The sequence below is a fragment of the Schistocerca americana genome, chromosome X (assembly GCF_021461395.2).
Source record: "Schistocerca americana isolate TAMUIC-IGC-003095 chromosome X, iqSchAmer2.1, whole genome shotgun sequence".
In the NCBI taxonomy this organism is placed as follows: domain Eukaryota; kingdom Metazoa; phylum Arthropoda; class Insecta; order Orthoptera; family Acrididae; genus Schistocerca; species Schistocerca americana.
In genome coordinates this window covers 397,082,786-397,110,589 of record NC_060130.1, presented here as the reverse complement: position 1 = coordinate 397,110,589, position 27,804 = coordinate 397,082,786, and the positions used below count along the sequence as shown (strand labels likewise).

Sequence of the window (27,804 nt, the reverse complement as noted above, 5' to 3'; positions counted from 1 at the left end):
TATACGACATTTTTACCTATTGGAGAAAGGGGTACTATTTCTGTGCCAGGACTTTTGTGGGATAGGATGGTTATTGGGAATATGAGAAAAAGTAATAATTAAACTCATATCGTATACCTAAGTGAGTCATGCGTATGTTTGGCTGGTAAAGTGATAGTTGAAATTATGGGCGACATATTAAGTCTGGAGTATGGAAAGAAGAATCGGAAAGGTGTTAGCCATTTGCAAACCAAGTCAAAAATCAAAACCATTAATGATGCTGAAACAAAAAAGAAATTTCAAATGTGTGTGAAATCTTATGGGACCTAACTGATACGGTCATCAGTCCCAAAGCTTACACACTACTTAACCTAAATCATTCTAAGGACAAACACAAACACCCATGCCCGAGGGAGGACTCGAACCTCCGCCGGGACCAGCCGCACGGTCCATGACTGCAGCTCCTAAGACCGCTCGGCTAATCCCGCGCGGCAGATGACGAACCATGTGCATCTGTTTTCCATCATTTCAAAGGGATAACACAACTATTGGTGACAGATTTAATGCGACTGCTATCTCACGTGACAGGACGGTATAAGTATATTTTTGTGGTAAGAGAACTGGCTTAAAATACGAGAGCTTGGTGCCCTTGCGAAAAGCGAAAGCCAGGACGGTTTTGGACGCATTCTATAAAGTGAATCTGAAGCAGTTTGGGTGAGTGGACGAGATTACAGAGATGGCAGTGGACAAGATTACAGAGAAGACAGATTACCCATACAACACCAGTGGCACAAGTAAGTGACGGACTTGGCCTTAAAGAAGATGAGAAAAATGGGACAAAGTGGAAGGGCAGAACTAATAGATATGCAAAGACATAGAACTATGAAGTAGGGCAAAATGTTTTGATATGATCACATAGACTATCAAGCAGACAGAAGGCAGTGTAACAAATGTTTTTCACTGTATTGTAAACCAGTGAAGGTTCAGAGTCTTATCCAAACCAATGTGGACGTAGAGACAGTCACAAAAGGCAAATATGGTGGAGAACAGCATATCAGTGGCATTGAACCTTTTAAAGAATGATGAAAGAATTAGAGAAATGTCTCTGGGGTGATGAGAACTATACGAATCAGGAAGGTTAAAATGGGAGTAATTAATTAGTTAGTCAAATGTGTGGCTCTTCATGTTGTATTGCGTGAGTGGAAGTAAATGTTGACATATAGAAAGGTAAGTACAGGGTATGGCTTCCGATATCTGATAAAAGTAGTAATAATATATAATAGTGATGAATATTAATTAAGTGAGTATATGCTGCAAGCAGGATTATAATACCCCATAGTGGGGCAGATGGTATATCAAGAGAGGCGATAGAGATCTTTGATCTAAAGGAATGCACATTACTTCAGGAACACTGGGAATCGGTCTGAGAGGGGAAGAATATTGGAGTGGGGAGTAGGAAGTTAGGAAGTAATATATGATGATATATGTGTTCCAGCCAAGTGGGCATAAGGAAGTGATATATGAAGTTAAATGGAATGGCAGCACTGAGAGTTCTTCTTGTAAATTGTTGACATATGGTAGAAAACAGAGTGATGTTGCTTATAGTGTACACACAGCACCAAAGTTATAGCCAAAAATAGCGAACAAGTGTTTTACCTTAAATTAGTCGAAGGATATTGAGGGACTAAATTATAAGTCGATTTATAGGTAATGTGCATGAAAGAAAATCCAATCAAAGAAGTGAAATGTGAATATTACGATAGTTACTTGCAAAGTAAATACATACATTTGTCATTTTTTGTCACATATAAGTAGAAGCGATAATACTGATGATGAAGGGAACAGGATGAACTTATGAACGTGAAAGAAGTGCATAAACTGTCCATGACACTACTAAAAGCTGTAGCAAAATGTAAGGAGAACAGCAGTAATCGATCCCACAGGCAACGTGGATCATTGATTATGATAATGAAAAAATATTAAAATGGGGTGTCCCGCTAGTATATGCAGCTAGATGGAAAAGGAAGGTAATACGGACACAGTGAGTTGGCGTTTCATATCGAAAATGTTCACATGAACGAGGTAGTTGGACTGGAGCGACGACGCCAAGAATGGGACAGTCCCATGTATGGTACCGAGGATAATGTGGGAGTGACAGTAGGTTTAATGGAATTAATAGAGAAAAGGTGGAAGTGTGGAGACACACATGTGGAGGGAAGAACAAGGTTGGCAGCAAAGAGTGACTGGTGTCAGGTGATAGTATCCTCTTCTTTTATATGACTGTAAAGGATGATAATTAACACAGGCATAGAGACCTGGAGGAATTAACCTACAATGCATAAGACAAAATCACATTCATGTAAAAGATTGCTCGATCAAAGCATGATTAATTAATCATTAAAAAATCTACTAATTAGTACTCTACTAACCCATAAAGGACATGTGACAAAGCAGAGATACCATTACGTTACAAAAAATTTTCAGTAACTATCACTAGAATATAATAAGTATCCAATTCAAATACTGAAACTGTATAACAATCATTTGTATATTAATAAGTGTAACAAAATGCATATTTGTAATCAGGAAACTTGTCTAGTAATAATGGGTAACAAATTAGCCACATGGGAATTACTAAGATAAAGTTGTGTTATGAATATACTGTGCAGATAAGAGCTGATGAGAATGTCCTATGAACTGCACATTATGGTACTGCAGAGGGAGTCATAAGCAGGATGTGCTGAACCACACTTGAGGCTAGCTAACAGCCTATCAGCAGGGCAGCCTCATCGTGAAGGGATCATCTGTGGGCGCACTTAGACATGGACAGAGTCGCACATTTCGCACCCTTGGGACCTGAGCACGTCACAACAGTGTTGGCAGTCCAGCTGGGTGGGTAAACGGTTACATCATAACACAAGCGTGGGCACATGCCATGAGCTACTGCACCCCACCATGGAGACGTGGCATAAGGCTATGTCTTTATAGAGACTCATTGAGGAACCCAACAAGGGAACAACAACGCCCTTCCCTTTTCGGAAAACGTGAAGGCAGCCAGGATGCAACACTGGTATCGTAGTGTATTATATATTTTCTGGTAGTGAGAAATAATTCCCTGCTTTCGATCATGCAATGCAGCTTCAAACCGCTTCCTATATTCTATCCTGAAAATTCACAGATAGCAATACCATGTTAAACTCTGACTTTATTGGATGACGTTTGCTCTCCTGTGAGCCCTCCGGAATCTTACTGCATTTAAATAGCAGAGATGTAACACTATCAGGTCAAATAGTGCAGATGAACGCTTCACATGGCCGCCCTACGCAAGAAACAATATGATAAATGTTTCCTTGAGTGACACTCAGGCGCTAACGAAGCCAGAATTGCTGTCATCATCTATGGGGCAAATCTGTCACCCCAAATAGTCATACGAGATGAAGGAAGCTTAACTTCTGAGCAGGCTACTGTCTTGAAAGGTGGATGAGTCCCTGCCTGTCTGGGGTGCCAAGATAACTAAATTTGAAGAGCACAGCTGCTGTGACAAGCGACGAGAATCTCCATGTGTCCCCAACCCTCCTCGGTCAAACTGAACCCCATGCTTTCACATACATTCAGGTGCCAGTGCAACACAATTGTTCTTGCGAGGGAAAATGAACAAGACAACTATCGTGTGATGGATGCCACTCAGGCTCGGTGGAGACAAAATGTTCTTCTCTCTGGTAAATCGTGTGTTTCTATACTTCAAACAAACTAATACTTTCGGTCATATTGTATGTTTCATATTTGGTCATATGCTTCATATGCTATGCTTAAATATAGCAACAATGCACTCATCCATTCATTTGACCCGTTTTGTCTGTAAAGGTTAGTTGTATCTGAGACACAGATGCAAGTTACTATAGCTATAAGCAGCATTTATAAATGTGGTAAGGATTTATGAATGAAATAATATTTGGGTGTTAATACACCAGAATTTAAAGATTTATTTGCGGTAGATTTGCAATCCACTTGGCCTCAAACAGAATGATCTTACATCATCTGGTGAACAAATATTTTTTTCTGGGACCTTGAATTTAACAGTAAAAGGAGATTATTATAGTATTTAATATACATTTATGTCTTGTTTGTGTATAAATTCAGTGATTTTGCTATTGCACGTAATTATACATTGCTGATATATGGTTTGTGTTAATGCCACATTTTTGTACAGATTGATCTATATATCGTTAGAATAGTGTTGATCCCTAGTACAAACGCAGAAACTTACTCAGTGTCATACAATATATAATTTGTGTTCTGGTATGAGTACAAAATTTTTATCTAATATTATGATTTTTATAGTAATGTTTACTCATGTAATTTTATATACTGAGGATGTAAATGTAATTGATATGTAAATCTCGCTTTTTTTCAAAAAAACAGTTCTATAATGAGATAATGTGTAAGTAAGTGTGGCCAGATATTATTTCAACAACCTTTTTTCTGTTGAACGAGATGGAGGAATTGTGATACTGGGGAATACATACTGATTTGAGGAAGTGGAAGACAGACGTCCTCTAAACGCAAATAACCCATCCAGCTATGTGTGAATGTCTTCAGCGGACTACTGGACAGAGCCTTATTTTACTCTGATCTGTCATTTAGATTACTGTTCAATGGTGATTTTGAGATTGAAATGCCTTCCGCAGCATCACGTTAATTGTCTTCAGGAATATGACCACTATTAGGTGTAGATGAAAAACGTTGTTCCCCTGAGTGTGAATGATTAATTTTTACACACATATCTGTGTTTTTTCTTGTGCTGGTAGGGATAAAAGCAAGTATCCCATTGTCATGTCCTTCACCATTCCAATATAGCGAAGTAATGTTAAACAAATTTCGATGAAGCAGGGACATTCAAATATTTGGCTGTGCCAATGCCACACTATGAGTTTTTCAGTACGTCACCTCCTGTGCTAACTTTCTGGGTAGCCTCATCTCATCGATGTAAGCAGTGATGGAACAGATTAGTTTAACTATGATAATGACAATCAAGCATGATAGTAGCACTTAGACTCTTAAGGCGAGATGTGACAGTGATTACAGGAGCACTAAGAACTCCCAGTGCTTTTATGTTCTGATTTGATTTCGTGTTTCGCCTTTAAAGCTGAGTATGGCCCAGCACTCTGCCATCAGAAGCGGGCGAGCAGAAGGGAGAGCGAAGGGTCACCATGGAGGTTCTTCCCTTCGTACACATGAGTAGGCGAGCTCACGGTCAATGGAAAGCAAAAGATTGGGGCTGTGTGCTGGTGGCCCGGCAGGCGCTAGCGACAACCGTCAGGATTGAGGACAATATGGTGGGACACATCTCCAGCGATAAAAATGCAACCCTCATGGTTCCCCCAGTCCAACCTGCGGGCCATACAAATTGCTGTCTGATTTACAAGAAAAACTTATCTGGTGGTATGAGAGTTTACAGAGAAATACTACTGTGGTCGAACAAAACCATAGGCTCCGTCCACTGGTAACGTCTTTAGAGAGTGTAACAAACACCACTGACTGTGACTTTATTGCGTAGCTGCCGTCCCGCGTAGCTTACACTGAGAAATCAGGACTTTTCTCCTTTTCGTTTCCCCACAACGGCGAAATAGCGCCAGTGGAAAAATTACAGTCTCTCATTTTCAGACGTCCTGTGACATAGACTCTGAGCACCTCTTTTAAAATTGAGAAGGGCCGCGTAGAAGATAACTGGTAGAAGACTTTATATGGAGCTGCTGGTGGGAGGATGAAGGACATTACAAAATTAGGCCATTGGGCGGTGTTGGCGGCAAATTGGGTAATATGCCAGAAATTTTTAGGCACGAGGAAAACCGTCGCCAGATGTGGAGAGGTATTTTCTGGACGTTGATGAAGATTCGGGCATTGAGTGCAAAACAGGACAGTCGCAGAATTTCCAGTTTGAGCAGACCGGTTTGGACATTTCCATACATTCGATCTAAGAGTCTACAACAAACTACATTTAGATTAGGACTTTCCGACCAAGAAGTTTGGAGACAGACGGCTCAGGGAAGCGCACGTCCGACGAGCAGAGACGGAGAGACCCCTAGAGTTAACGCCACTACCGTTTGACGGCGACCACCGTTGCTTAGGGTAAGAATGCATTGCAGTACTACCATGATAGTGACAGATAAGCACGATGCCTTGTTAAGTTCTATGGAAGCAGCTAACACTATCGATCACGCTGCCTCAGTAACATACATTTATTCATGTTCTGTAATCTCCACACTTTGGGATATCTGCGTACCCATCATGTAACTTTGTGATTTAATAACAATAGCAGTGAATCGTCGTAATCAAATTGTCACTCTCTTCCATCTTAGAACCTTGCTAACAACTAGTTACTGTCATTGGTGTGACCATCTACGTACTACGTGAGTTGAAACTGTTAGCAATGAATATTTAATCGCTTCAAAATCTTATATGTCAGTTTTGGGGTAAATTATAAATATACTTTCGTCACTGGCTTCTCTTGTACAGTCCATGAATCACGTGTTCATAGGTGGGATTTATAGAAGGTTCAGTAAGACCCACTCAGGATACAGTGCTCAGGGCCCCATAATATCTCGCATGTTTTTAAATTCCATTGAGAAACATTGTTAACCAGTAAATGGTTTTTGATATTGCTGAGCAATAGTCGTACAATAATTTTTAAATGAACACACCCGCATTTGACTGCACTGTTGTTTATTTAATTACGATCCAGGTTTAGGTCTTTTACGCCATTTTCAAATGATTGAATTTATGTCATTAACATGCCCTGCAATACAGGGTGGTCCATTGACCGCGCCAAATATATCACGAAATAAGCGTCAAATGAAAAAGCTACAAAGAAGGATACTTGTCTAGGTTGAAGGGGGAAACCAGATGGCGCTAAGGTTGGCCCGCTAGATGGCGCTGCCATAGGTCGAACGGATATCAACTGCCTTTTTAAAAATAGGAACCCCCATTTTTGTTACATATTCATGTAGTATGTAAAGAAATATGTATGTTTTAGTTGGACCATTTTTTCGCTTTGTGCTAGATGGCGCTGTAATAGTCACAAACACGTGGCTCACAATTTTAGACGAACAGTTGGTAACAGGTAGGTTTTTAAAATTAAAATACAGAACGTGGGTACGTTTGAACATTTTATTTCGGTTGTTCCAATGTGATACATGTACCTTTGTGAGCTTATCATTTCTGAGAACGCATGGTGTTACAGCGTGATTATCTGTAAATACCACATTAATGTAATAAATGCTCAAAATGATGTCCGTCAACCTCAATGCATTTGGCAATACGTGTAACGACATTGCTCTCAACAGCGAGTACTTCGCCTTCAGTAATGTTCGCACATGCATTGACAATGCACTGATGCATGTTGCCAGGCGTTGTCGGTGGATCACGATAGCAAATATCCTTCAACTTACCCCACAGAAAGGAATCCGGGGACGTCAGATCCTGTGAACGTGCGGGCCATGGCATGGTGCTTCGACGACCAATCGACCTGTCATGAAATATGCTATTCAATACCGCTTCAACCGCACGCGAGGCAGGTGCCGGACATCCATCATGTTGGAAGTACATCGCCATTCTGTCATGCAGTGAAACATCTTGTAGTAACATCAGTAGCACATTACATAGGAAATCAGCATACACTGCACCATTTAGATTCCCATCGATAAAATGGGGGCCAATTATCCTTCCTCCCATAATGCCGCACCATACATTAACCCGCCAAGGTCGCTGATGCTCCACTTAGCCGGCCGGAGTGGCCGAGCGGTTCTAGGCGCTACAGTCTGGAACCGCGCGACCGCTATGGTTGCAGGTTCGAATCCTGCCTCGGGCATGGATGTGTGTAATGTCTTTAGGTTAGTTAGGTTTAAGTTGTTCTACGTTCTAGGGGACTGATGACCTCAAAAGTTAAGTTCCATGGTGCTCAGAGCCATTTGAACCATTTTTGATGTTCCACTTGTCGCAGATCGTGGATTTTCCGTTGCGCAATAGTGCATATTATGCCGGTTTACGTTACCGCTGTTTATGAATGACGCTTCGTTGCTAAATAGAAGGCGTGCAAAAAATCTGTCATCGTCCAGTAATTTCTCTTGTGCCCAGTGGCAGAACTGTACACGACGTTCAAAGTCGTCGCCATGCAATTTCTGGTGCATAGGAATATGGTACGGGTGCAATCGACGCATTCTCAACACCGACGTTTTTGTGATTTCCGATTTCCGCGTAATTTGTCTGCTACTGATGTGCAGATTAGCAGCGACAGCAGCTAAAACACCTGCTTGGGCATCATCATTTGTTGCAGGTCGTGGCTGACGTTTCACAGTGGCTGAACGCTTCCTGTTTCCTTAAATAACGTAACTATCCGGCGAACGGTTCGGACACTTAGATGATGTCGTCCATGATACCGAGCAGCATACACAGGACACGCCTGTTAGGCATTCTGATCACAATAGCCATACATCAGCACGATATCGACCTTTTCCGCAATTGGTAAACGGTCCATTTTAACACGAGTAATGTATCACGAAGCAAATACCGTCCGCACTGTCTGAATATTACGTGATACCATGTAGTTATACGTTTGTGACTATTACAGCACCATCTATCACAAAGCGAAAAGAGTGGTCCAACTGAAACATTCATATTTCTTGACGTCCTACACGAATATGTAATAAAAATGGGGGTTCCTATTTTTAAAAAAACGCAGTTGATATCAGTTTCACCTATGGCAGTGCCATCTAGCGGGCCAACCATAGCGCAATTTGGTTTCTCCCTTCAAGCTAGACGAGTTTCCTTCGTTGTAGTTTTTTCGTTTAACGCTTATTTCGTGAGATATTTGGGCCGGTCACTATTAATGGACCACCCGGTATATGCTAATTGCATAAAAGGCCGAAACCTGGGTCGTAATTAAATAAACAACGATACAGTCAAATAGCGGTGTGTTCATTTAAAAATTAGCAATCAGCGCTCTCTCCTGAGGAGAGATCTGTTGGCGTAACAGTATCAGTCAGATCACTCAGGTGTGAAACAATACCACTCGTTGTTTCTTGCAGCATCCCCAACGACCGTTACTACAATTTACTGGTTCAGTTAGACACCGCTGTCTGGTGTGTATAATTTCATTTCTTTGACACGTATTCTCGTTCTATAGCGTTTCAAACACGTCATTCCCGAATAAAACTGTTCTTTAGTATCATGTGGTCTCAGATTGCCGTAACTGCTAACATCAGAAGAAGTGCCTTTTAACCTATCTGGACGGCTCCTTTGAAAAGCGATTCCATTCTTGTATCTGATTCACTGTGATTTTAGTCTGTCTCCAATGATCTCACCGTCGACGGTACATTAAGGGTCTCTCCTTCCATTCACCAATTACCCGCTTTCATTATAGACTCTCAAATTATCCACTCCATTTATGGTGAGTAAAGAGGCAGTGGCAGTCTAGAAATTATATCCCTGCAACCATGTGAAATAATAACGGTGCCCCGACTGAGTTTACAGCTAGGCAGAAATAGCAGCTGCCCTAGTCGTTCATTATCGAAATATCAGCTCCTTTGAGTCCAAGACACGTATACTCATCCGGACCCCAAATACGATCAAGGCAGAAAGGCTTAAGTAGAAGGCAATGTAACGGTGGGTTACAGCTGTAGTCTGATTGTAATGGAATAGGCTTTTCGTAGTTTCCCTGAACCATTTCAGCTGAACAGTCAGTTGCTCGAGCAAAACTACGGCTAAGCCTATAAAAGCTGAGAGAGGGCAAAGATACAATTAGCATTATGTAAAAGATAATCCTCCTTTGTCTATCTACTACGTCACAGGCATATTCCGCCTACCCATACTTCTGCGTCTGAGAGATTAGGGTACTTAATGAAGAATACGTAGAATACATTTCATGGTAGGAACTGAAACTTTATTTACAACAAGTAGATGAACCAATAAATGAAAACATTAATGATAACTTCTGGTGTTATTTCAGCTTATCGAATTCATAGGGTTTCTACACAACTTTATATGAACAACATCGTACAAGGTAGGCCGAGAGAAGAAGAAGAAGGTATCCAGACCTTGGGTGGTCTTAATCATGAATAAAGATCGCATAGTAAAAGCTCACACCAGATGAGGTTTGTTGCAAAACGTAGGTATACATCAGAGCCTGGAGAAGGGGAAAGATGACCAAACTAGCTGGAACATCAGCTTGCGAAAATCAAAATCACGGCGTAGAAGAGCAAGAGCCGAGCGTGTTAACTGGAGGAATGGAGGACGGTAAGAGAGAGCTGCGCTCCACACAGTTACATGCGTATACTTAGCCAAGGCAAAGCGTCATTCGTTTCACGCCACTCTATTGGCCGAAGAAGTTCAAATGGTTCAAATGGCTCTGAGCGCTATGCCCGCCGAAGAAGTTGAACGTAGTCCACAGAGTACGTCCCTTGTTCCTTTCACTACGGTAATTCTAGCACGTCAGCATCACACTCTGAAGGCGTGCCATCGTGGTGAGAAGCCAGCGCCCAAGCTGGTTGCCACATCCCCATAGAAAGGAATGAACAAAATATGTTTTCTTTTCGTATCAATAAATCAAGTCAATCCGCTCCAATGTGGGGATTCACATGAACGGAATATTAAGAAAATGTCAAACTAAAGGCTGATTTTCCTTCTTTGTGTGGGTCCTTCATCAGCTAGTATCAATAAAATGCTCAGCTTGAGTAGCACTAGGGTCGTCTTCCACCCGATATCATCACTACTGAGACACGGCTGGACGGATACCTAGCACTATACGGGTAAAACCACTACTAGATTAGTCAACATGGCCTGATACATCAGGTATCATGAGTCCTGTACATCACTACTACTACGGGAAGAAGAAGTTTGAATTATGAGTTTCAACAAGAAACACAGAAATGTAAGTTCCTCAAATGTACATCTACGTGTACATCTGCATCAGTGCTCCGCAAGTTAGAAGACGGTGTATGGTGGAGTGCACTTACGGTACAAGTAACTGACTACCTCTTCCAGTACCATTCGCGAATGGCATGTGGGCAGAATAACTGTCGGCAAGCTCCAATTTCTCGATTATTCTCGCTTTGGTGATTTCTTGAATCGTCTATGGGAGGAAGTAGCATGTTGCCCGACTCTTCCAGGAAAGTACACTCACGAAATTTAATTAGCACGCTGGACTTCACATCCATGACGACAACGGTTCGAGCCCGCGTCGGCCATCATGCTTTAGGTTTTCCGTGATTTCCCTAAACCGATTAAGACAAATTCCGGGATGGTTCCTTCGAAAGGGGACTGCCGCCTTCCTTCTCCATCCTTCTTTAATCCGAGCTTGTGCTCCGTCCCTTATAACCTCGTTGTCTATGGGACGTTACACATTAATCTCTTCCTCCTCGTCCTCCTCCTCGAAATTTCAACAGAAAACCTCTAGTTGATGCATAACGCCTCTGTTGTAGCGTCTGCCACCGGAATTTGTTGTTGAACGTCTCAGCGTCTCTCCCTCGCATTGACTAAACGATGCCGTAACGAAGGGCGTCGATCTTCGTTGGACTTTCACTATCTCTTCTATTAGTCCTACCGGATAAGGGACCCAGATTAATGGACAATACTCAAGAATGACTCGAATAAGTGTCTTGTAATCCGCTTATTTAGTGGATGAATTACTTGTCCTTCGCCGGCCGGTGTAGCCGAGCGGTTCTAGGCGCTTCAGTCTGGAACCGCGCGACCGCCACGGTCGCAGGTTCGAATCATGCCTCGGGCATGGATGTGTGTGATGTCTTTAGGTTAGTTAAGTTTAAGTAGTTCTAAGTTCAGGGGACTGATGACCACGGAAGTTAAGTCCCATAGTGCTCAGAGCCATTTGAAACATTAGAACGTGTCCTTAAAATCCTGCCTCTGAATACCAGTCTGTCATTTGCTTCTTCTACTGTTTGTTTCATATAGTCATACCACTTAAGGTCACTCAGCAGTGATACTCCTAGATAAATTCAGTGGTTACTATTCCCAGAAATTTGTCATCAACTGTTATTTACGTTTAAGGTCGACTATCAGGCCCTGCACCAATCATCAAACCTCTGTAGGTTCTTTTGTAAATCGGTACTTTCTTCTCTAATTTTTCTCAGCTTACTGACATACGCATGATCTGTGAAATGCACTAAACAGCTTTAACAGTATTCTACTAGATCTTTTACACGCAATGTAAGCCGTAACGCTTGTATCTCACTTCTTTGCGGTACCCCCGAAATTAGCTTCATATCTGTCAGTTTTGTTCCCTTAAGAGGGACGTCTTTAGTTCTTTAACAAGGCAGTTTTGAATCGAGCTGCAAATCTGGTCCGATACTGGACAGGTTCTCATTTCTTCCACTAAACGGAGCTTTGGGACTGTGTCAATTGTCCTGAAATGCAGGAACACGGCTATGCCTACAGTGCTGTGGATTTAATGGAGTAACAGAGCCAGCTGAGTGCCTCAAAATCTCCGTTTGTGGAATCCATGTTGATTTTCAGACAGGATATTTTCGTTCCCCAAAACCGTCATAACAAATAAGTGCAAAACATTGTAAGGTTCCAGGACATGGGCACTTACACGTTAGTTTACCAACATTAGTATTAATAATGAAGGGACTGGCACGGGCATCAGATCATGACTCTATTGAATCATGATAAATATGAGGCACTCTCGAGCAGTATTCTCTGCATGTCTGCATGATTGGATCACTAACTTAAAGCTTTGGTGAAAAGTGTCGGAAGCTGGGAATTGTGGAATATAGAGTCTGCAGCTGGCCGTAGCTCGCCGCGTCGCTGTGGGCGGCATGTATTGGTCACCGGAAACGATGGGGCAATACGACGCTTTTGGGGATAGCCCGGCATCCGGAGCCACCTGTGCTGGGCAACGCGTGGCGAAGACGGGAATTTAGTTTGCCTATGGGCGATATGACCTACTCGATCATTGGGCAGATCTCAGAAATGTCGTTGGAGGGATTTCGGCGATGATAGAGCTTTCGACATTGGCCGAAACGGGGTTTTCTTCCGCCGCGTTTTCGTACGCGTGTGAGAAGGGAGAATTGTGGAGAGGAGAACTCCGCCTACAGCCATCGCGCGGTACGGACTTGGAGACGTCATCTTGGCCATCGTCTTCGAAGGGAGTTATACGGTCTGTATCGCAGCACTGCACCAACGCGTGTTCCGTGCAGCGTTCTGCGGTTAGAGCTCTTTGTGTGCTCAGAAGTGAGATTTTCACCAACGCTTAACCACTTCCAACAGCTTACCTAATATTCTTGATCTGGTAGTTATCCTTGCAAGATGCCGAGTATTTATCAACATAGCTGCCGATAATACGGGCGTGTAATTGCAAATAGTTAATATGCCATTCTCAGAAGTGTGTGGGTGGACAAAGAGATTCACGGCTAGCATTTGCCCTGTCCTAGTAAGCTTTATATGTACTCTAGTCACGGCACAGCTTGCCCAGACGCGAAGGAAAGAAGGTTTGCGGTCTTCTATGTCAGCGACGGACAAATAAGCTTACAACACGTTCCATAATTATACAACAGATTTCCGTCAACGATATAGGCCTATAATTATGTTTATCTGTCCTGCGGACCTCCTTTAAAACCGGAAAGACGTGAGCTGTTTGCCAGTCGCTAGGTAGTCTTCTTTGCTAAAGCGACCTGCGATAAACCGCTGCTAGAAGCGGAGGAAGCTCTTTCGCACGGTCTCCGTAGAATGTAAAAGGAATTTCTCTTGTTCCTGATGCCTTTCCACTACAAAGCGTTTGCAGTGGTTTCTCTATTCCGCGATGGGTTATCTCATCTGCCATTTCGAAGTGCGTATGATGATTAAAGGGATCGTGTTGCAATCTTACGTGGTAAAACAGTTTCGAAAGATCCACTTACGTATTACGGCTTTCTCTCTCTTATCTTCCGTTTTGGTGCCAATTTTATCATTGAGTGTATACACTTATGAACCAAAATATTATGACTACCTGCTTCGTAGCCTGTCTGTCAGCCATCGGATCACTGATTCTGCGTATCAGAGACCCGACAGTTTTTCAGTAGCTTTGTAGAGGTATGTCGCACTAGATGTTTACAACAGGTCGTGTAATTCACGTAAATAACGAGCAGCTGATTGGCGTACGCGGTGATGGTGCTCGATAGCGATCGAGAGGGGTTCCATAGAATTTACATCAGGCAAATTTGTTCGCCGAGACGTGTACGTGAGGTCATTATAATGCTCCTCAAACCACTGTAGCACGGTTCTGGCTCCGAGGCACGGACAGTTATGCTGTTGAAAGATGACATCGCCGTCGGAGGACACGTCAAGCACGAAGGGATGCTGGTGGTTCGCATCTGTCACTGTGTCTTCTATTACTGTCGCAGTCCTATGCAACAGCAGGAGAATGTCTGCCAGAGCATAATACTGCTCCCACAAGCGTGTGTCCGTGGTGCGCTGCACGTTTCGAGCCGCCGTTCAACTTGATGACGGCGTTTGTGGGTACGACCATCGACCTAGTTTAGCAAAAATGTGATTCACCTGTAGAGCCGACACGTTTCCATTGGTCGACGATCGAATCGCGATTGCCTACTGCAATCATAATTGACGATGTTGTTGGGTCAACACGTGAACAAGTAGGAGTGGTCTACGGTGAAGTCCCATGTTCAACAATGTACGATGAATGGTGTGCTCCGAAACATTTGTGCGTGCACCAGCACTGTGCTTTTTCGGCAGAGCTGCCACAGATCGCCTTCTCTACTGCTTTACAGAGCGAAAAAGCCTCGTAACCCCATGTTCAGTGCAGAGTCGTGAATGTCCAACGATTTAGCACCTAGTCGTAGTTCCACTGTCCTTTCCCTTTTTCCATGTATGCTCACGACAGTAGCAAGTGATAATTCGACCAGCTTCGCCGTTTTCGAGGCGATTGTTCGGAGGCTCTGCGTAAAAATAATTTACCCTTTGTCAAAAACGCTATCTCAATGGATATCCCCATTTGCAGCCCATATCTTCGCTAGGGTGATCCCCTGTCCGCGTCTGCACCACTTACATACTTTTGTTACCTCATCACGAGCCCGCAAAGCCAGAAGGTGGCAGTCACCGTCGCAGTGGGCAGGAGTCATAATATTTAGGCTTCTCAGTATAAATAGAGGCTTTCGAACCACTTACAACTTTTACGCATGATGTAAACCACTTTGGATATTTACTCATAGCTGTTTACAAAACTTTACTTTCCACGTCATTTAACGTTTCTCTCAGTCCTCTCCTTACTCCCGTTGTGCCAGAAGGTGGCAGTCACCGTCGCAGTGGGCAGTAGTCATAATATTTAGGCTTCTCAGTATAAATAGAGGATTTCGAACCACTTACAACTTTTACGCATGATGTAAACCACTTTGGATATTTACTCATATATGTTTACAAAACTTTACTTTCCAAGTCATTTAACGTTTCTCTCAGTCCTTTCCTTACTCCCGTTGTCGCTTCGTTCTCCATATGTTAGTCAGCTAGATTTTGATTTCTCTCAAATACGTGATGAAGAATTCTTTGTTTCCGAAGTAGTTTTGTAACGCGTATAGTAAACCAGTTTCGATATTTCCAATACCTTAAGACCTTATTCAGAACATATGAGCAAATTTCTAAGACATATTTCACAATGATTTCTAATTTTTTCTATTTTTCTTTCACATATTCGTCCTCATCACTAAATTTTTGATGTTGAATACTCAGATACTCTGTTATTTGTGGCGTTTTACTCTTGTTAAGCTACAATATTTTCCTACCTTTCCTAACACTCCTTGTAATACCCGTAGTACTGAGCCTGCTGACATGAGCCAGGATTTGCCGACGGTTGCACCCACTGCGCCCGATGACAACCGTCAGTGCCTCCTCTACATGTTGGACGAGATTCTCGCCCGACAAGCATACCAAGTGCACAGTGGCATTCTTTCATGACTCTCGTGCTATTTCCCTGAGGGGCTCCACCCCCCCCCCCCCCCCCCGCCCGCCCCCTCAACCCCTCGTGGAGCTCTGAATTACTTGCATATCCACCTTATTCACTTGTCTCAACTGGGTAAGGAAAAGGGTGACATGTCCAACAGGGGAGGCGTTTACTGCGAGCAACACCGCGTACCTGATGCTAAGGTTAACGAAGTTAGAAGTGTGGTTAATTCCCATTAACACATTCCGCCCAGAGGCGCGCAAACCCACCACTAACCGCCACTTACTGTCGAGTGAACACAAACTGGTCAGATGTTACATATCGGAAGTTGCTGCAGAAACAACCAGGTCACCAGGCAATTCAAAGAGCAATAAAAGTTTTGCAGGACTCGTCTCCGTGGTCCCAATGTCGCCGCAGCTCTGAGCAGTTGCCAGAAACCTGTTGGCTGAGGCCAACGCAGCTTCCAGCTATCTACGGACAGCAGCCAATTCCCTTTGTGTGCGCACACAACAAGCACAGTCTCTTTCCATTTCGTGCTGTGTAAAATACTTAGGTGAAGTCTCGAAAAATACAACAAAGCAGTCAGTACGTCCTGGGAAATGACAAGAAAACTACCGCAAAAGACAAAATTACCTGTCTGTGGCGCCCCTGAAGTTGGGATGTGTACCAGATACCACTGCGGAGAATAAATAACCACTAAAATATGCTCTACAGAGTTCCCACTATAACTTAAAATAGCAAGAAATTTGCTGAAAAAACTTAGGGTGAGTTACTAAACACTGGTCAGCACACTGAAATACATAGGCATCATTTACTTCCATGCATAGGTACATAAACAACATTATGATAAAGATAGACGCAATAATACACTCTAAGGCAAAGAAAGCAAACGACGCAGCACGAAGGAATTATCCGAATGGGGCAGAAATCAGTAAATGTGATGCACATGTAAAGCAAACAAATTATTACAATTTCAGGTAAGTTGGATGATTCATTCAAGAGGAAGAGCTATACACGTTGAGCAAGTCAATAACGCGCTGATCCACCTCTGGGCCCTATGCAAGTGATTGGTTGTTTCCGTACTGATTGCTAGAGCTGGTGGATGACTTCCTGAAGGATATCGTGCTAAATTCTGCCCAACTGGTGCGTTATACCGTCAAAATCCCGTGCTTGTTAGGGGCGCTACAAGCAATGCTCCAAACTTTCTCAGTTGTGAGGAGTTCAGGTAATCTTACTAGCCGAGACAGGATTTGGCAAGAACGAAGACAGTCAGTAAAAAATCTCGTTGCGTGTGGGCTGGAATTATCTTGACTCAATGTAAGTTCAGGATGGTTTGCTATGAAGATCAGCGAAACAGATTGCAGAACATCGTCGGCGTACCGCTGTGCAGTAAGAGTGCCACAGATGACAACGAAATGTGTCTGCTATGAAATAAAATGACGCCCCAGGCCATCAATCCTGGTTGTCGAACCGTATGGACAACAGACTGATTAGTATCCCACCACAGTCTGGGGGATCTCCAAACACGGTTTTGGCCTGTAATATCACTGACTGGAGTAAAATTGTCTTCAGTGATTATTCCCACTTCAAACTGAGCCCCCACAACTAGCGAAGACGTGTCTTGTAACGCCACGGACTGCGGTGGGACACCAACCACACTGTCGTCCGCCGTAAGGCCTGAGAACCGGAATGATGGTCTGGGTTGCCACTTCATTTGATAGCAGGACCCCTTTTGTTGTCATCCGTGGTACCCTTCTAGCATAGTAGTACAACGACAATATTCTACGGCCTGTTCTGTTGCCCTTCGTGGCAAGCCGTACTGAGTTCACAGATCAGCAAGATAATGCTCGCCTGCACACGGCGAAAGTTTCTACTACTTGTCTTCGTGCTTTCCAAACTGTACATTGGCCACCAAGGTCTCTGGATCTGTCCCGAATGTTTGGGAGGACATCTAACAACTCTATCAGTCTATATCAAATCAAGTAACTGCTTGCGTAAAGGTCAGGGATGGACTAGCGCGTTATTGACTTGCTCAGTTTGTGAAGCTCTTTTGCCTGAATAAATCATCCACTTTTTCTGAAATTGTAATCATCTGTTTGTCTCTACCTGTACTTCACATCTACCGATTTCCCTCACATTCCGATAATTAGTTTCTGATGTGTAGTTTCTTGTTTGCTTTTTTTTGTCTCAGAGTGTTTTTCTTTTATTAATACAAAGTGTTTGAGATGGCAACGGAAAATGGATTCAGTTTTCATATAACTGAACTTGGATCTCGCATAACGGTTACCCGCAGCAAGGAATGTCGTTGTTCCCAGTTTCGAATATGCGTCAGGATCACAAATGCAGTGCTTTAATTTAAGTGTGGCTCTTGTATGTCTGTAAATGTGTGTGAATTCGAAAGGGACCAAACTGATGATGTCATCGGTCCCTAGACTTACACAATACTTAAACTAACTTACACTAAGAACAAAACACACCCACCCAAGCCCGAGCGAGGAATCGAACCTCCGGCGGGACGGGCAGCGCAATCCATGACGTGGCGCCTCAAACTACCCTGCCACTCCACGCGGCTGTATGTCTGCATCAGTATCATAAACTCAGTGCGTTAATTTAAGTGTAACCCTTGTATACTGGGTACCGTTAATGAATAGCACAATTTATCGAAAATAGACGTTTGTGCTGTTGACTAATTCACATGCGTTTTCCATCTTCGCCACCAACTATTGTTTAAGTATGATTTCATATAAGATAAAGTGCGATGCTGGTAGCGGCAATGAATTTTGAATGAGAGACATGTATATTGACTATGTGCTTCATAGTCTCTTCCTGTTTTTCGAATGCTACGACATCACACCTATTAAAAGAGTTAAAGCCCACATACCGTGGTTCTGGAAATGCTGGCAATAACCAATGATTACTATTCAAATTTTTTGAAATATAAAGGATAACTGTGTTCTATAAATGATTGCGGTAACATCTAAGGTTCAGTAAAGGGGATAAATTCTATTTGGTAAGTACAGTGTAAAACAAAGGAAGCTACCTCTAGAATCGAGAAATACCCCATTTTTCTTCGGAATCACCAAGGCCGCCGCATCACATTATGCCGCCAAGCAACAGAAGATCTCAAATATATCTGATTCTAACACTTCTTAAGGTATTTGATGGAAACATTACAATTAACTTGGATAATTTACAGACCATGAACAGTGTATCTCTGCTTCACCTCAACTTATTAATCTAATAACAGCAATCAAATTATCTTCCTTCACCAGACCCTGATGTCTACCTCTTCTCATCTACATCTACATCTACATGGATACTCTGCAAATCGCATTTAAGTACCTGGAAGAGGGTTCATCGAACCACCTTCACAGTTCTCTATTTTTCCAATATCGTACAGCGCGTGGGAAGAATGACCACCTATATCTTTCCGTACGAGCTCTGATTTCCATTATTTTATCTTTGTGATCGTTCCTCCCTATGTAAGTCAGTGTCAACAAAATATTTTCGCATTCGGAGGAGAAAGTTGGTGATTGGAATTTCGTGAGAAGATTCCGTCGCAACGAAAAACGCCTTTCTTTTAATGACGTCCATCCCTAATCCTGTATCATTTCTGTGACACTCTCACCATATTTCGCGATAATTCAAAACGTGCTGTCTTTCTTTGAACTTTTCCGATGTACTCCGTCAGTCATATCTGGTAAGGATCTCACAGCGCGCAACAGTATTCTAAAAGAGAACGGACAAGCGTAGTGTAGGCAGTCTCCTTAGTAGGTCTGTTACATTTTCTAAGTGTCCTGCCAATGAAACGCAGCCTTTGGTTAACCGTCCCCACAACATTTTCTATGTGTTCCTTCCAATTTAAACTGTACGTAATTGTAATTCCTAGATATTTAGTTGAATTTACGGCTTTTAGATTAGACTTATTTATCGTGTAACCGAAGTTTAACGCGTTCTTTTTAGCACTCATGTGGATGACTTCGCACTTTTCGTTATTTAAGATTAACTGCCACTTTTCGCACCATTTCGATATTTCTTCTAAATCGTTTTGCAGTTAGTTTCGATCTTCTGATGACTTTATTAGTCGATAAACGACTGCGTCATCCGCAAACAACCGAAGAAGGCTGCTCAGATTGTCTCCCAAATCGTTTATATAGATAAGGAACAGGAAAGGGCCTCTAATACTACCTTGGGGAACGCTTGAAATCACTTCTGTTTTACTCGATGACTTTCCGACAATTACAACGAACTGTGACCCCTCTGGCAGGATATCACAGATCCAGTCACATAACTGAGACGATATTCTATAAGCACGCAATTTCACTACGAGCCGCTTGTGTGCTACAGTGTCAAAAGCCTTCCGGAAATCCAGAAATACGGAATCGATCTGAAATCCCTTGTCAAAAGCACACAGCACTTCATGTGAATAAAGAGCTAGTTGTGTTTCACAAGAATGATATTTTCTAAACCCACGTTGACTGTGTGTCAATAGACCGTTTTCTTCGAGGTAATTCATTACGTTCGAACACAACGTATGTTGTAAAATCCTGCTGCATATCGACGTTAACGTATGGGCCTGTAATTTAGTAGATGACTCCCACTACCTTTCTTGAATATTCGTGTGACCTGTGCAACTTTCAAGTCTATGGACACAGATCTTTCGTCGAGCGAACGGTTGTATATGATTGTTAAGTATGGAGCTAATGCATCAGCATACTCCGAAAGGAACCAAATTGGTATACAGTCTGGACCAGAAGACTTGCATTTATTAAGTGATTTAAGTTGCTTCACTACTCCGAGGACATTTACTTCTAAATTACTCATGTTGACAGCTGTTCTCGATTCGAATTCTGCAATATTTACTTCGTCTTCTTTTGTGAAGGCATTTCGAAAGGCTGTATTTAGTAACTCTGCTTTGGCAGCAATGTCTTCTATAGTATATCCATTGCTATCGCGTAGAGAAGGTATTGATTGTTTCTTGCCGCTAACATACTTCACATACGACCAGAATCGCTTTGGATTTTCTTCCAGGTTTCGAGAGAAAATTTCGTTGTGGAAACTGTTATAGGTATCTCGCATTGCAGTTCGCGCTAAATTTCGAGCTTCTGTAAAGGATCGCCAGTCTTGGGGATTTTGCGTCTGTTTAAATTTGGTAGGTTTGTTTCGTTGTTTCTGCAACAGCGTTCTAATGCGTTTTGTGTACCAAGGAGGATCAGCTCCGTAGTTTGTTAATTTATTTGGTATAAATCTCGCAATTGCTGCCGATACTGTTTCTTTGAATTTAAGCCACATCTGGTCTACACTTATATTATTAATTTGGAATGAGTGGGGATCGTCTCTGAGGAAGACGTCAAGTGAATGTTTATCTGCTTTTCTGAAGAGGTATACTCTGAGCTTATTTTTCGAGGATTTGGGGATTACAATATACCATCTTGCTACGACAGCCCTGTGTTCACTAATCTCTGAATCGGTTTTCATGCTCGTTATTAACTCAGGATTATTTATTGCTAAGATGTCAGATGTGTTTTCGCAACCGTTTACTATTCGCGTGGGCTCATGAACTAATTGCTCGAGATAATTTTCAGAGAATGCGTTTAGCACAATTTCGGATGATATTTTATGCGTACCTTCGGAATTAAACATGTATTTTCGCCAACATATCGAGGGTAAATTAAAGTCACCACCAACTATTATCGTATGATTCCGGTACGTGTTTGAAATCAAACTCAAGTTTTCTTTGACCGATTTGAGCATCAGTGGTACTTTCCCAACACAGCTACGAAAATTTACAAATTCTATACCAATGGTTCCTGTATCTACGTTCTTCCTGTGTTCAGCCTGCATCCTTTGTGACTGCAGCCCTTCTTGCGTTTCCCCGAGACCCTCTAACCTAAAAAATCGCCCAGTCCGTGCCACACAGCCCCTGCTACCCGTGTAGAAGCCTCCTTAGTATAGTGGACACCTGACCTATTGATCGGAACCCGAAACCCAACCACCCTTTGGCGCAAGTCGAGGAATCTGCTGCCTACACGGTCGCAGAACCGTCTGAGCCTCTGATTCAGACCCTCCACTCGGCTTTGTACCAGAGGTCCGCAATCGGTCCTGTCGACTATGCTGCAGATGGTCAGCTCTGCTTTCATCTTGCAAGCAAGACTGGCAGCCTTCACCACTTCTGTTAGCCGCTCGAAACCAGAGAGAATCTCTTCTGATGCAAAGTGACACACATCATTGGCAGCAACGCGAACCACCACCTGCAGTTGGCTGGACCCTGTGCTCTTCATGGCATCTGGGAGGACCCTTTCCACATCCGGAATGACTCCACCCGGTATGCACACGGAGTGCACTTCGGGTTTCTCACCCTTGTTGCCTGCCAAGTCCCTAAGTGGCCCCACAACGCGCCTAACGTTGGAGGTCACAACTACCAATAATCCCACCCTCTGCGATTGCCCGGATCTTTCAGTCTGAGTGGTTTCCTCTGAAACAGGACAGGCGACAGCATCTGGCTTAGCGACAGTGACAGCCACAGAGAGCACCTAGAACCTGTTTGTCAGACAAACCGGGGAAGCCTTATGTGTGGCTGCCTGGGAAGTCTTTCGCCACCTGCTTCGCTCCGGGGAGACCTCCCACGACCACATGTGAGGGGTCAGCCTCAGTGCGAGCAGTAACTGGGTTGGCCACCGGTGAGGACCGATCGTACGACTCTGACGCGCTTGACGTCCGTTGGATCCCTACGGCCGGCCCACAACAGTGGTGCCCATCCACTGCAGCGTCAAGCTGTGTAACCGAAGCCATCACAGCTTGAAGCTGAGAGCGAAGTGTCACCAACTCGGCTCGCATCCGGACACAGCAACTGCAGGCCCTGCCCATACTAAAGACCGAGGAAAACTAAACTTTGCAGATAAACGGACTATCAGCACGTGCTGCGCAACTCTACTGTAGAACCTGACGAAATCGCACGAATTGTGTCTAGTAATACGCAGATATTCAAAAACCTAACTACGGAAGTACTCAAAAACAAAACTATTAAAGCACACAGATGATACAATAAAATTCGCTCCTGGTTAGGAACTCGTAAATGACAAATGCGGTTACTTATCTGTTGCTGCGTCTGTCGCGGTTGGCTACTGCTGCACTACATGATCACAATTTTGTGTGCTTTATGCTGAGCATGAGATTTTGTAACATACTCAGAGTGAGGACATGGAATTTTTCCTCACTAAAACTGTTACGCTATCAGTTTTGACGCTAGTGTCATGTTGTGTTGTTGTTGTGTTCTTCAGTCCAGAGACTAGTTAGATGCAGCTCTCCATGCTTCTCCATCCTGCGCAGGCCTCATCATCTCCGAATAGCTACTGTAACCTACGTCCTTCTCAATCTGCTTAGTGTATTCATCTCTTTTTCTCCTTCTACGATTTTTACCCTCTGCGCTTCCCTTCAATACTAAATTGGTGATCCCTTGATGCATCATAACGTGTCCTATCAACCGATCCCTTCTACCAGTCAAGTTGTGCCACAAATTCCACATCTCCCCAATCTTATTCATTACCCTCTAAATAATTATGTGGTCTACCTATTTAATATTCAGCATTCTTCTATATCACCCCATTTCGAAAGCTTCTATTCTCTTCTTTTCTAAAGTAGTTATTGTCCATGCTTCACTTCCATGCATGGCTACACTCTATACAAATACTTTCGGAAAAGGGTTCTTGACACTTCAATCTATACTCGATGTTAACAAATTTCTCTTCTTCAGAAACGCTTTCTTTACCATAGCCAGTCTGCATTTTATATCCTCTCTACTTCGACCATCATCAGTTATTTTGCTGCCCAAATAGCAAAACTCATCTACTACTTTAAGTGTCTCATTTCCTAATCTAATTCCCTCAGCATCACCAGATTTAATTCGACTACATTCCATTATCTTCGTTTTTCTATTGTTCAAATGGTTCAAATGGCTCTGAGCACTATGGGACATAACTTCCGAGGTCATCAGTCCCCTAGAACTTAGAACTACTTAAACCTAACTAACCTAAGGACATCACACACATCCATGCCCGAGGCAGGATTCGAACCTGCGACCGTAGCGGTTTTTTCTATTGTTGATGTTCATCTTATATCCTCCTTTCAAGACACTGTATATTCCGTTCAGCTGCTCTTCCAGGTCTTTTGCTGTCTCTGACAGAATTACAATATCGTTCGCAAACTTCAAAGTTCTTATTTCTTCTCCATGGATTTTAATTGCTACTCGAGATTTTTCTTTTGTTTCATTTACTGCTTGCTCAACATACAGATTGAATAACGTCGGAGATAGGCTACAATCCCGTCTCACTCCCTTGTCAACCACTGATTCTCTTTCGTGCCCCTCGACTCTTGTAACTGCCATATGGTTTCTGTACAAATTGTAAATAGCATTTCGCTGTATTTTACCCCTGCCACCTTCATAATTTGAAAGAGAGTACTCCAGTAACATTGTCAAAAGCTTTCCCCTAAGTCTACAAATGCTAGAAACGTAGGTTTGCCTTTCCGTAACCTATCTCCTAAGGAATGTCGTTGGGTCAGTATTGCCTCGCGTGTTCCATCATTTCTATGGAATCCAAACCGATCTTCCCCGAGGTTGGCTTGTACCAGTATTTCCATTCGTCTGTAAGGAATTCGTGTTAGTATTTCGCAACCACGGCCTATTCGGTAATCTTCACACCTGTCAACATTTGCTTTCTTAGGGATTACAATTATTACATTCTACCTGAAGTCTGAAGGTATTTCGCCTATCTCATACATCTTGCTTACCAGATGGAAGAGTCTTCTCTAGGTTGGCTGTCCCAAGGATATTAGTAGTTCTAATGGAATGTTGTCTACTCGAGAGGCCTTGTTTCGACCTAGGACTTTCAGTGCTCTAGTACCTTCCGCCGCGGAAGTCGAACACGCGGCAGATCAAATGGACGTGGTCAGCCCATAGAGGGCTCCAACTCCGCGGCGGCTATTCCACGCAGCGGCTCTCGAGCAGCGAGGGCGCCACCGCTAAGCCACGTGCAGACAGCGGCCAATAGCCGCTCCCTCCGGTTTCGTATATAGGCACCCGCTCTGCCCTAGTCCAGGACTCCGCACAAAACGCAACACCGCTCCTGGTCACGATCGTGTCACCTACCGTCACCTTCGTGAAGCTCCTGTCTCTTTCCTCTCCACCCTGGCCAGGCTCTACAATGTAGTCGTGTCCACCGGTTACTACCACGACCTGTGGAAAACCTCCCGTATCCTCATGTTCCTTAAACCTGGCAAACCGCCGTCCGCCGTCTCCTCCTACCGTCCCATCAGCCTTACCTCGGTCTTCAGCAAGGTCCTGAAATCTATCCTCACCCGACGCATCCACCAGCATCTCCGCCGGCACCGCCTCCTTCCCGTTACCCAGTGTGGCTTTCGGCCGTCCTTCCCTTCCGACGACCTTCTCCTTCACCTCACTCATCTCCTTTCCGAACAGCTTAATTCCCGTCGCTCCGCAATCTTCCTCTCCCTGGACCTCGAACGTGCATATGACCGCGTATGGCACTCCGGTCTCCTCTTCAAACTCCAAACCTTCGTCCTTCCCATTAACTACATCCGTCTGATCGGCTCCTTACTCTCCCGCCGTCCTTCCTATGTCACCATCCATAACAAGGATTCCTACACCTTTTTCCCCTCTGCCAGTGTGCCCCAAGGCTCCGTCCTCTCCCCCCTTCTGTACCTTTTGTACACGGCGGACATGCCGCCGCCGTCAGCCCCCGTCCACCTTCTCCAGTTTGCCGATGACAACGCCTTCCTTGCCCTTGCCCCCACCCTACAGCGCTCCCAACACCTTCTCCAATCCCATCTTGACCGGTTCACCGCTTGGTGCAACCAGTGGTTGCTCAAGGTCAATCCCTCCAAAACCCAGGCGATCATTGTAGGCAAAACCACCCCTTCCTTCCGCCTCCTTGATTTCTATCTCACCATCTATGGCCGTCCTATCGCCCTCACTCCCACCCTTAAGTACCTTGGCGTCACCCTCGACCGTCGCCTCTCCTGGACTCCCCACCTCCGGCCAATCCAAGCCAAGGCACGCTCCCGACTCAGTCTCCTCAAGCTCTTCTCCGGCCGTACGTGGGGTCTGGAGCCCTCCACCATCCTCCACACCTATAAGTCCCTCATCCGCCCTATCCTTTGTTATGCCCATCCGGCTTGGATCTCCGTCCCACCTACCTTTTATAAATCCCTCCAAATCCTTGAATGTCATGCTCTCCGCCTCGCCTATCGCATCCGTCTCCCCTCCCCCACGCGGATCCTGTACGATCTCATCCCCTTCCTCCACCTCCTCCTTTTCCTTGAAAGGATACGGATCCTGTACACGCAAACTCGATCCTCCTCACCCGCTCGTCTCCCCGATCCTCTCCCACCCCCGCCCGCTGCCGCACCTGTATTCGCACGTCCCACCCGGTCTCCATCCCTCCACTTTCCTTACCCTCTCCCAAGGTGGCTTCCGCCAGCTCCCCCTCCCTGATGATGCCCTCCTCCCCTCCATCTACCCCTCCTACCAACTTCGATCCTCCCGCCCTCCTCCTGTGCCTGCACCTCTGGGCTCCCTCCGTCCCTTCTCACCCATTTCCCTCCCTCCTCCTTTTCTCCCCCCTCCTCCCCCGGGCCTTCCCTCCCCTGTCCCTCACCTCCTGCCCTCGTATCCTCAGCCATTGGCATCCTTTTTCTCCCCTCCCCCACCTCACCCCTGTTCCCCTCTTGGCAGGTCCCCAGACTCGCACACCCTAAGTGGACATTCGCGCGCCGGAGATCACCGCCATCAGTGTTTCGTGTGTGCCGTCATGTTTAGTGTTCAGTGCTCACCGTCACACTCCATCGTTCACCAGTGCCATCGTCTTCTTCAGTGTTTGTGCATCGTATCAACAGTTTGTAGTGTGGATTATCATCGCGTGTGAACGGCTCCGTGTTTGTCTTTATGTGTCTGCTGTTTTATTGCTCACCATTCTGTAACTTATGTGTCTTCTCAGTGTTTCTTCTCTTTGTGTATCCTCTGGCTGAAGAGCGGCGTAGAATGCTGCTGACAGCCTGCCTGTTGTACGGGTTTAAAATAACAATAAAGAAAAAAAAAAAAACAACCCTAGTCCAGCATTCGAGGGCTGGGTTCCCTCACTTCCTCATCGAGGACTCGCACTGCCTGGGCTACTCTCAGGGTGTATCTTTGACGCTGCCGCTGTCTCTCGGTGCTCGCCGCTTCTTCTACCGCCATCTCTCGGTGCTCGCCGCTTCTTCTACCGCCGTCTCTCGGTGCTCACCGCTTCTGCCGCCGCTGCTGCCGCCGACTCTTGGTGTCTGCTACTGCCTGCAGTCAAGGACACCCCAACTACCACCATCATCTAAACCTCCCCTTCACTTGCCCCCACTGTAACGTCATGGAGTGCTTCCTCTGGGATCAACCCGTCTCATCCACCTCCCCTACTCACAGTCTCCTCCCCTTCTATCTCCTCTCCATCACTGTATCCTCACCTGTATGTTACTCCTGCTCCTACCCCTGCTACTGCACCTGCTGCTGCTGCTGCTCCTGCCTCTGCCCTTGCTCCCGCCCCCCCCACCCGCTCCTGTCGCCTGCCGAGACGACTTTCCCCCTCTCCCCCCTGCAACTGCCACTGCTTCCCCTGCCCGAGTCACCGCCCGCCGCGCCACAGTCGCCGCCACAGAGCACCCTACCCTCTCATCCAGTGCTAATGCCTCACAGGAGGGCCCTGCCCCTGCCTCACACCACCTCCCCATCCATCCAGTCCCTCATCCCAGGCAACGCCCACCAAAAAATCTTCCAAACGGCCCAGTGGCGACCTCTCCTCTACTCCCTCATCCAAAAAGCCACTGCCTGCCCCACCTCCTAC

General features: G+C 44.6%; 1 pseudogene; it reads right to left on the bottom strand.

The window, feature by feature from the left end:
• LOC124556044 overlaps positions 1-27,170 on the bottom strand; it is a 49,371-nt pseudogene extending 22,201 nt beyond the window's left edge.
• Between the last annotated feature and the right edge of the window lie 634 nt (positions 27,171-27,804).